The sequence below is a fragment of the Meleagris gallopavo genome, chromosome Z (genome assembly GCF_000146605.3).
Source record: "Meleagris gallopavo isolate NT-WF06-2002-E0010 breed Aviagen turkey brand Nicholas breeding stock chromosome Z, Turkey_5.1, whole genome shotgun sequence".
Classification (NCBI taxonomy): Eukaryota; Metazoa; Chordata; class Aves; order Galliformes; family Phasianidae; genus Meleagris; species Meleagris gallopavo.
In genome coordinates, this window is record NC_015041.2 from 10,025,462 (window position 1) to 10,034,905 (window position 9,444).

Genomic DNA, 9,444 nt, shown 5'->3' on the forward strand with positions numbered 1-9,444 from the left:
CTGATCCAGGTTTATAAATATCTGAGATGTGGCGGCCATAGCGGTGAGGCCAGTCTCTTTTCAGTGGTACGTGGAGACAGGACGAGGGGAAACGGACATAAGCTGCAGCATAGGAAGTTTCGCACGAATGTGTGTAAGAACTTCTTCACGGTGAGGGTGATGGAGCACTGGAACAGGCTGCCCAGGGGGGTTGTGGAGTCTCCTTCTCTGGAGATATTCAAGTCTCGCCTGGACGCCTACCTGTGTGACCTGGTGTAGGGAACCTGCTTTGGCAGGGGGGTTGGTCTCGATGATCTCTAGAGGTCCATTCCAACCCCTGCAATTCTGTGATTCTGTGATTCTGTGATTCTCAGGGAGGAACTTTGCCAGTAATCTCCCCTTCAGTTTTACTCATCTCAGTTTCTTTTTTAACCAGCGCCTCAAGGTCCTGAGCAGTTCTACATAGTCCCAAATAGTTTAAGTCAGTTGATAATTTTCTCCAAGATATCATGCCAAGATTAAATATCAAAGAAATATCATGAAAATGATGTGGCAGATTTCACTTAATTTACACGTGGGGAGTCCATTCTGCATTTATTCTGTTTCGTTTTCTCTTCATGTCTTACTTCTCATTTTTCCCAAGTCCTTATGTTCTGCTTAAACCAGGCTTAAACGACACTGCAACAGTGGGGGTTTTCAGATATCTGTAGAGACTAAGCACTTGTACAGAAGCAAAATCATAAGAATATTATCTTTCATAGCATAGCTATGAAAATCTGTGATTAATCACACCAGTGTTAATTTCACAGAATCACAGAATTATAGGGACTAGAAGGGACCTCCAGAGATCATCGAGTCCAACCCCTGCAAAGCTGGCTCCCTACAGCAGGAAGTTAGAAGCACCTTGTATCATTCAATTCAAGCCCTTTCTGCAGCAACAGAAGATAATTCTTTCTTGCTATTTTCCCACACAGAACAGAAAACTGTTGATCATCTTCCTCTTTAGTACAGCCTCGTTGTAGTCAGACACAGCTGTGTTTGCAGTATCCTTTTGTCCAGATTAAACAAACTCAGTTCCCCCAGCTTTTCCTAGGAGCATCTTTTACAAATCTTTTACATTTCTTCTTGTTTCCTCTGGATTTTTTTTTCCAGTTTATTTAATAAATATTTTATGTAATAACCTACTCATTATAATTTACAGTATAATTACCTTGCAATCCTGTAATTCCTGCTTCAAGCATGAATGAAATTTGGTAACCAGTACAGTGAGTGTTTGTTGTGCAACATGTACATCAGTACATGCGTTCCTGTACAATACACACAATATTTGCCTAAGTCAGGTAACCTGTGCAGCCATTCTTTCACTGTCTACATGTCAGATAGATATATCTGCTGCTCATTCAAAGTATTTTGTTTTTCTCTCTTCTACATATCTAGAGATCCTGCAGATCCTACAGACTTAAGAAAAAATGAAGTCACTTCAAGGACTGTGCAGAATTCACTACCATGTTCCTGGTGAAAGAGGCTGCTCTTGGTGAATGGCTGCTGCTTCACCAATTACATCTTAGAGTCATAGAATAACCTGAGTTGAAGGGGATCCACAAGGATCGAGACCATCTCCAGCAAAAAGATGTTGTTCTGTCCTTGATAAAGCAGAATGAAGGTATCTTGCATTAAACAGCTGAAGAGTGTGTAACCATCTTTTAGGTGAGATCTGGCCCAGGAAAAACCTCCTAGGAGGGGGGTGGATGAATGCTGCATGGTTTCTCCTGCTGCTTAAAGTTATGCCACTACTTGGAAAAGGATGTAAGATACTGAGCTAGAGCCAGCATCATTCTGTTGGTCAGTGACTCAGATACACGTCTATGTTTCGCCCTCTAATACAATGTACAATTCCATATTTATATTAAACCGTCAATGAATACAGACACACAAACACTACCTAAAGAAAGAACTGAAATCTAGAGGTTTGGTCTCTTGAGTGAATGAACAGCCATGTTCTGCTGCACAAATTTCCTGTGCACAAGTTCACCAAAATTCCATTTAAAACAACCATTAAGATTTTGAACCAGCATTTTCTATCATAAAGAACTCCTAATGCTTTTCCTGTGTAGTGTTTCCTCACATAAAAACCTTAGTGAAGCACCATCACTTTCTAGATTGTCTTTTTTTTTTCTTAAGATCAATGTAACTTTTTGACTTTCAGCATCATTTCAACTGACACTTGTTTTCTGCAGAACTGTTTTACTTCGGCAGTATTCTTCGCATTCTAATTATAATTCTGAGCCTAAGGTATATTTATTAACAAGTTTTTCTTCCACTCCTTTCTATCACAAAGAAACTAATTGCTTGGTGCCTGCTCTGTAAATACTGTTGAATCAGTTCACAGACTTGAATTCCAGTCTTGTTGCCGGAACCAACCATGATGAAATGGCCTAAGTGTCTGATGCAATAGTAGTGTCCCCAGGTGTCATCTGGTCCTGATTTACTACACCTTAACATGAACTCCTCTGCTCATTTGTCTCAGTGAACACTGCAGCCCCCATCTTCAGGCTCCTCATCTCCTTTGCTGCTCACTGTTCTGATTTTGATAATAGGACTTTCTGTTATTTGTTTTCATATCAACTTTAGCTGTCCTGTGCTTTAATGACATGAACTATAAAGGATGTTGTACTGCAGCAAACACAGGTTTTATAATGAGGGCGTGTTCCAGTCCCAGATAGTTTCCCAAGTTTCCAGATTTGTGATGCTCTAGGCTAATCAGTGACAGGATGTCTCAAATGGGTTATAGAAGTCTGGGCTTGCACAAGAACGAAAACTTTTGCCTTTCATAGCTTAATAGCTATGGAAAGACTGCCTATTTTTTACTTGAGGTTATTTCAGAGTCACTTCTACTTCAAAGTACCTTCTTGAAAAAAGTCAGCAGAGCTTTAGGCTGATTCCCTTCCCAGGAGAAACTGAAGAAGCAGATGTAGATCAGAAAGGTGCCCTGTGGGGGAAAAGCATTTATAGAACAGGAGCAAGGAATTCTCTCTTACAGCTGTGGCCATAGGGACACAGCACACTTTCTTCATTGAGCCCAGTGCTCTAATTCCCCAGTAATCATGCAATAAACACCTCCTCCTTTGGAAAGAAGTAAGGAAATGAGCCTGGAATGTCCTGTGAGCCTGTCCTTTTAGAGGGGAAATGATGCAGTCACAGATAAAAACATTATTTTCGTAGTGGTTGCTTGGGTTAATTCATTTTTGAACCTAAATATGAGGGGCATAACCTTTGACATAATCTCATTACCTGCCTTCCCTTTGAGTACTTCACTACATATCTCCACACTGTTCTTGTTTTTTATGCCTCGCACAAACAGTAAGCTTGATGTCTTCCCTTCCAGGAAGCAGACAGTTAAAATTCAATTTGAAATAACAGTTCCCAGAAGTTTCTTCTACCTCAGTAATTACTGCACAGGGAGAGGGAGAGAAAACACCCATGTCCCTAAATCCCCATAGTTTGCTGGTCGTTCGTCTTTGCAGTTTACATTGTATTTACTGATATATTTCAATTCAAGCATGAAAAATTAGTCAAACATCAATTACTTTGTTATCCAGAGTGCTGACAAAGGAAATAATGGAGCAATTAAACAACACATTGGAACAGGCTCATTAAACTAATACAGCCACCATTTTACTGGCAGCAATATCTTCATTAAAACTGGGTTGAGTATCAGGCAGAGGGAGAGAAAGAAAAGGGAAGAGGGCTGGGAAAGTTAGGAAGGGAATGTAGTAGCATTTTACAGGACATTTTTCAGCTTGGGAAAGAACAAGGTACAAAAGTACAAGTACAAGGTCCTTGACAAGTCCTGCCAGAGTCAGTGCCAGCAGCAGGCTATGCTGAGTTGCCCTCACATGGTCAAAGACATTCCCAAGATCACCTCTGAGAAACTTCCTGAGGGAAATTATCACCTTTCTTTAGCAACAAGCTGAGTAACTCCTGCAAAGTGCAGGGTGAACAACACAGATGTTCTGATCTATGTGGGATTATGGATATTCCTGCAGGATCTACATGTAAATCTCCTGCTTGCTGTCAGGCTTTTACTGAAGCACATCAGTGAACTGCAAAGGAATGTGGCCAGACACAGCCCATTTTTAAGTTAGCACAGTGTACTCAGTTCTCTGCATAGATCTTAAGATTTCCTGTGAAATGTTTATTGTTCTCATGAGTAGCAGGTAACTAGAAATTTGAACAGGTTGTTTGCTTATCTCACAGCTCCTCTGCTTTTATACCAGGAGAGACGAGGTGGAGTAAAGTTCTCTAAGCTGAGAATGACCCCTATCTGAATCTGCAGGCAGATGTCCTGAGGAATCTGTTTCTCATAGAAATAGCATGCCTGCTTGTGTCTGAGCCTTTAGAACTCACTCAAATTCCAGTGTCTTTATAAGTTATTATGCCAAAGTCATATTTGAAACCACTTCTTTTCCACACTGAAGATTTTACACTGCATCTCTAGCTGATCTGTGAAAATCAGCTTATTAGTTTCATATCATCTGATGTGCAAAGTGTGTACCACAAAACTACCCCACTCCTCCCTTTCCAGTCCCAGATTGATACATGCAATGCTTAATGTTAATCTGAACTAAGAAATTTTTGCCATGCCTGGGTTGGAACAAATTGAATTTCAGAGAGTGATTATTCATTCAGCAGAAATTGTGTGAGTCAGTGGTAAGCAAGGATGGTTTGGTAAGCAGGGCAGCAGCACAGTGCTTCATGGGATATCACGTGCAGGTGGAACACCCTCAAACCAGGAAAGTGCTGAATATGGTATACGTGGCAGGGGTGGAAGATGTAATTTTTAAATAGCAATGGCAGTCATGCATTAGTATCTTTGAAACACTTTGTGAACATTAAGGATTAAATCTGGCTCTTCCACTCCCTTTTCGTGTGTGCTCTGCACTTGAGCATAGAAAAATGCAAATAGGGTAATAGGCAGAGCACAAGAAAGTTCTTGCAGTGCAACCCTCATCCTCACAGAAAGTTTCTCTGGGGTTACCTTGGCACATTCATGGCCAGAAGAATATGTGAAGACCTTCTGAGCAAAGGGAACAGCCAAATCCTTGTGGCATAGTTCCCTGTAGCCATGGGGAGGTCTGTGGTTCCAGCAACACTTCCTTCTGCTCTGAGGAAGGAACTTATTACCACCTTCAAAATAAAATGCTAAGAAACTGTAAATGAACACATCCATGGAAACAGCCTCACCACAAACAGTCATCTGTTTTGCATGCCATATATCTCTAGCAGGAGAACCTATCAGTCTCAATTGTGTACAAAGCCTGACATAACTCCACTGGTGCCTCCAAAATTCACTGAAGTGCAGAGGAAAATAGTTTCTTCAGAGCAAGGTAAAATATAAGACAGTGGTGGGATGACATATCCACCTTCACTTGGAGTCTGCAGATAAATTTCTGGTAATGGAACAGAGATGCTGTAATAGCTGGTGGTACCCGTACTATCCCCTAGGGTCACCAACAGCTGGTGGAGATATGCCTTAGTTAGGCCCAGATGTAGTAAGCTTTGCAAGGAAAAGCAGCTCCTTTTAGTGTGGTTCTTGAAAGTTTGTACAGCAGGAAGCAGTAACAACTGTGTGCTCTCTGAGGAGCAGCAACGGATTGGGAACAAAGATAAAGAGATTTGGGTGAAAGTGTGTGAACATTCTTAAGGGAGCCAGGAGAGAAGTGAGAGGGTGAGAGGGGGGTGGATCAGAAGGACTCAGGCTCGGTTGTGACCTGTTAATATGAAGATAGAATCTGAAGACGTGCCATCACCTGGAAATGAAATGGTGGATCTAAGAGCATCCTGTTAATTAAGAGACCAGAATTCCAGCCTCTATTGATTTTAGTGAGATTACAGTATATATTCTGCGCTGAGAGATGTTTAATGAGCTCTTTTGTTCAAATAATTATTTAAGTAGTCTTCTGTCCATACTCATCTGCCTCTGTACAGGTTTGATCCTGTAGGCTGCTTTACATGGAAGAGAATCATGGAGATGCAAACTAAACACAGGTTTGGCTTTTGTGTAAGAGAGAAAATGAACACTAAACTAAAACTCGTGCTGGATGCAGATGAATCCATTGCTGTTATTGCTGTGCAGCTCTATGCCCAGCTTTTCATTTACATCTGACCTTCCTGCAACATATTTGGCACAGGCTTCATGCAGGAAAAGAACATTCATATTTTGCCTCTAGACCAATGCTACAGTAACATCATTCTTGCAGACAAAAGCAAACAAGTTTTTGCACTCCAGGTGAAAAGCAGGAGGTGACTGAATGCTCTGAATGCAAAACAATTGTAAAGAACATGACTTAGCTTAACTTTCTTTCACTGCAGTCTGAACTTATTTATATAGGTGTTATAAACCTCATATATTGGAAAAGCAACATTTTGCTTGGCAGTCTTAAAAAGAATTTAAAACCCCTTAAGTGTATAATGTGCTCTTCCTGCAGATTTCTTTCCAACTCCTCACAGGAAGAACATACCAAAGACAAGTCTGTGGAAGTAGGAGAAATGCTACAGAGAAGTTGGTTCTCAGTGATCAGGGACCGATATTAAAGTTGCGAGCACAATGTTGTCCAACACAATGTATTCTGGATTCATAGCTGGGACTTTCAGAAGGTGGTGAGGCATCTGATAAGGAAAATAAGTGCACTTTCCTGGTGTCAAAATGTGGTAGATAGACAAAATATCAGTAGCTAAAGTTCTCCTTAGTTAGATCTCATGTGAGCACCACATAAAAACAAAGACTATAAGAAAATCAGCAAAGCGTATCTACTCATTTTATCAGCCTTTCCAGCCAAAGGGGCCTGCCACTTATCACGGATATATGATCTACAACATCTACAGCCTCTCTGCCCACAGGCAAGACTAATCTCAGGCTGTGGTAAGTGCTGGGGTACTTGGGCTGAAATGAGACACAGGGTAACATGTTCAACTGTGGTGTCAGAAGGAGGTCAGATAGCGTCAGATCAGGGTCAGGCTCCACCACTCCACACTTAGTGAAGCTATTCACTACTGAAGCATTCAGAACACCAAGAAAAGCTCATTAAAAATAAGGAAGTTTGGGGGAAGGAGAAGTAAAAAAATGAGAGAGTAAGTGAGAGGAGCATAATCAATTGTGGGACAATGACAATTTCCTGCTGGCTATAAGACAGCTATGGTAGCTATGGTCTCAGCAATCAGGGGAGAAAAAGGGATAGTACATACTTATGAAAAACTGAGCTTCTGAGTAGCAGAAGACAGATGTTAAAATAAAAGAAAATACTGCCAGTGATAGAATTGTTTATTTTGGTCTACTTGTTGTGCTTATTACTTCAAATAAATCACTTTAATTTGTGCTTTTAGTGTAATGGTGTTACACAGTTGTTGGGCTCTTTCCAAGGAGATTTTATATGCTGTTCCTGCAGGCCCAAGCTTGTAAGGTGCTGGAGAGCTGAAAACAGATCTTCAGATTCAGTCCAGTTGAATCCAGCAACCCTAGCATAGTCTTCCAAATAGCTGAGCTTTATGGCAAGCACCAGTACAAGGTTTTTTCCTACTTGCATCTGATGTGATCTGATTTTTCCAATTGCTGCTGTGTTCCTCTGCCTACCTCAGACACTCTGGAAATACACTGACCAATGTGCCAGAAACAGGCAGAATGAGAGTGCTTTGAAAGAGTGAAGCAATTACAAGGAATGTAAACAGACTTGCTTTGCACTCTCCAAAAAACCTATGGCAACATTCAGCTCTTTCAGTTATCTTCAGAGAATGGACCAATAAAGACATCACTGAAGCACTCTAGAAAGCACATAGACCTCTGCTGACTTTGCAGCATGAGGTATTCCCCTGTCAGAGCCCCAGCGGCTGCTCCCCTCACAGTGCAGCCATGCGCCTTGCACAGCGCCTGTTTCTTGCACTGTACCTGGAGGTGTGTGCAATGATCTGCTAACACCAGCCCCACTGCAGAGTTTTGTAGTGATTGTACATGTAGCCAGTATGACCCAAGAGACTGGCAGAAAACACAGATTTAAATACACTCTGCCCTTACCTCCCAACCTGACCTCAAATACAAGCAACCTGTGAACTCCATCCCATTCTCTCTGATTTAAAGTCAGTCTTTTCATGCACCACAATGAAAGAGAAAAATTACTAAGCAAGCCTCAAAAATAATGTGTTGGGGTACAGCATACTTTACTACTTCTAAGAGAAATGAGAATTAGTCTGATGGGATTTATTCTACATGACACAAATGTTTTCATTTTATACTTATGAAAAACTGAGCTCTGTACACAGTATCAGTAAAAAACAATGCTGCATCTTTTTAACGCAAACAAATGTCTTCATCGGACTTGTTAGGCTGCTTTGGTGGTTTTTCTTTCCCTCCCAGATGGACTTTTTGGGATGATTTTCAAAGCTAGGTGTTTTGAAACAGCTTCGTGCTTGGAAATGTTTAAACTCCACCCTTCTTATTCCTCCTTCCAGAGAAAACGATTCACTCACTGCTGGAGCAAATGAGTACCTTAAAATGCTCTATAAATAATGAAGTGTAATAACAGAGACTGGCATGTTGCTCGATGTTTCAGTACAATACATTTCTAAAAAGCACAATCAGTGGAGGATGTGACTTAATTGACATACACAGATATAAAAACTTTCATTTCCCTATGACACAAGGCTCCATAGCAAATGCAATCTAAAGGCTAATTCTGGTTATCTGTGTCCATAACTTATCTTCTAAACACACTTTTACCTGCCAGTGTTCATTATCTTCCTTTTGCAAAAAGGACATATAGAGGTCTCGTAAAGTACAATGTTGGCACCCCCAGCTCACAGAGGATGTCATGCATGCAGCTCTTACTGGTCTGACTTAGCAGCCGGGGTGTGGTGGAAGAGGAGGAAGAACACTGACAGACGCATTGCCTGCCCCTGGCTAAGGGCCCACAGCTCACAGCCACACGCAGCCACATGGTCTGCAGGAGCAGGGAGAGGGAGACTGGCTGTGCAGCACGTACCCACAGCGTACTGAGGGCACACATGGCACAAGCACTTTTTGTGTACCACAGTCTCTGCTTTTGGGCTGACGGAGAGGGGCAGAGGTTTCATTTCAGCTATAGGCTGCGGGCATGCTGTGCCAGACAGAAACGTGGCACATCGTTCTGTGCACCTTCTTAATTAAACTTAGCGCACTAATGCAGATACAGAACTAGCACCACTGAGAGTACTCCTATGTCAAGTAAACTGAACATTCAGACAGAATATTACACATTGAAGAACTTCAAACGCTAGAAGGAAGTTCCACTTTGTTTTCCCACATGAAGTAAATGCAGGAATTTCCTTACAGCAAGGATAGAGATTTGTGCAGAACCAAGCATATCTGCCAGACATGATATGAAAATGTGATTTCGTAAGAAATGTGGCAGATTATTGTTCATCGTTTGTTATTTT